A 2,094-nucleotide genomic window follows, 5' to 3' on the forward strand; every position below is an offset into this window, starting at 1 on the left:
GCTGCATTTCCCAAAGGACTTCTTGATACCTTCCAATACCTGCCTTCACCCTAGAAAATTAGTCCTTCTCTTACTTTATCCATTTCTCACCACTTTTCTCCAAATCTATCCTTTAACAGGCTGTATACTGATTGCAACCTCCACTACAAACTGATATACAAGAGTTACTATATACTTTTTCAATTTTAAAGCAGTTGCTATTTATTAACTGAACAGATTACAAAAATAACCATGGTAGATACCTTAGTTCATACTTTTCAAAACCTGTTGGCCTGGTCTTCCCTGTTACCAGCATCTTCACCTTCTATAAAATGAATGGTATTTTTCTTCATTCCACCTTGTGGAGAAGGTAATTTGAAGGGCCGCAGGAAGTTGTTTGCTTCTTTGAAGTGTTTTCCAACAGTATAGATCTCATGAACCCGACCCTCCATGCAGATGATGCCATATTTACCAAGAGATCAAGCAATCTGTGTGTTATCTATCAGGGCTGTTCATTTTTTGTTGATTTTGCCATAACCATGCTTGTAGATCAATGCATTTACTGACCTTTGGTTTGGGTTCCCCATGCAATATATAGTTCCACAATCCTCAGCATATTCGTTGAAGCCTTGTTGAGCTTAACGAAGGTACCTTTGATCTGGTGAAGGCAAAGAAGCTGCAGCACCTTTTGGACCTTCCTACTCACACCATTGATACTGCTGATTCTGACGACAAATGCCACTTTGGGTTCCACAGGTACACAGAAGCGGCCAGCTTTTCTTGCCATCCTAGCCATTCGACTCTGTTCTGTACTTCTACCTATATTCCTTGTGATAGTGCTTAGGTTTTTCATAGATAACCTTCCACCTTGCCTTTCAAAGCATCTTTTCTGCAAACTTCTTTCTCAGGCACTTGATCTGCAGCTCTGTGAAATTCCTTCGCTTTTTGTTAAGGGTTTCTGGCACAGCAGGAACCTTGTTCTCATTTTGTTTTGCAACATCCCTCCCAATTGGTTCCAGCTGGAAAAGAACACCAGGGTTATTTTAAATAACTATATTCTCCATACATGGTTAGGATCTGTTCACACAGAGTGTGTGTATACTTGTGTGTGCACACATACTTATTTTCAAATAAATGATTTCCACATGTAATAATAGTAGCCTCTTAAACTTCTTTTTGAATTGGAAAAATAATTAAAAGTAAAATTTCTAAAACTAATCTACTTTCAAAAATGTAGGGTAGGCTAGTTATAAATGAATTATTTAGATGAAGGAAGTCACATCCTAAAGTGAAACATGTATGTGGGCGGACTGAACCTACAGAAACTGAGAGGCTAAGAATTTGGAGGCACTAGGCATTGCGAGGTAGAAAGACAAGATAAAGGATAGAAAACAAGCAAGTGATTTGAAAGTATATACCTGATGTAGTCCCATTTGTTTATTTTTTTCCTTTGCCTGAGGAGACATATTGGGAAAAATATATTGCTATGAGCGATGTCAGATAATTTACTGCCTATGTTTTCTTCCAGAATATTTATGGTTTTGGGTCTAACATTTAAATCTTTAATCCATTTTGAGTTTATTCTTGTGTGTGACATAAGAAGGTGATCTAGTTTCAGTTTTTCTGCACATATTTGTTTAACTTTTCCAGAAACCATTTACTGAATAAATAATTCTTAGCTCACTGTATTTGTTTACTTCTTCTGTCAAATATTAATTGATGATATAAGTGTGGGTTTATTTCTGGGCTCTCTCTTCTCTTCTATTGATCTATGTGTCTGTTTTTAGGCCAGTACAATGCTGTTTTGATTACTATGGCCTTATAGTATGGTTTGACATTAGGTAGAATGGTTTCTCCAACTTTGTTTTTCTTTCTCAAGATTGCTGTTGCTATTCAGGGCCTTTTGTGGTTCCACATAAATTTTTGAAATATTCAGTCTAGTTCTGTGAAATTTGTTATTGGTATCTTATAGGAATTGCATTGAATCTATAGATTGCTTTGGGTAGTACGGTCATCCTAGTGATGTTATTTCTTCCTATCCATGAACAGAATATGTGCTTCCATTTACTTCTATCTTCTTCAATTTCTTTCCTCAGTGTCTTAGAATTTTTCACA

At 36.4% G+C, this 2,094-nt stretch overlaps 1 pseudogene; it reads right to left on the reverse strand.

Annotated features, from left to right (window-relative positions):
- Window positions 1-257: 257 nt before the first annotated feature.
- On the reverse strand, window positions 258-965 carry LOC112305334 (large ribosomal subunit protein uL30-like; annotated as a pseudogene).
- Window positions 966-2,094: the final 1,129 nt, after the last annotated feature.

Source organism: Desmodus rotundus, chromosome 4 (genome assembly GCF_022682495.2).
Source record: "Desmodus rotundus isolate HL8 chromosome 4, HLdesRot8A.1, whole genome shotgun sequence".
Taxonomy (NCBI): Eukaryota; Metazoa; Chordata; class Mammalia; order Chiroptera; family Phyllostomidae; genus Desmodus; species Desmodus rotundus.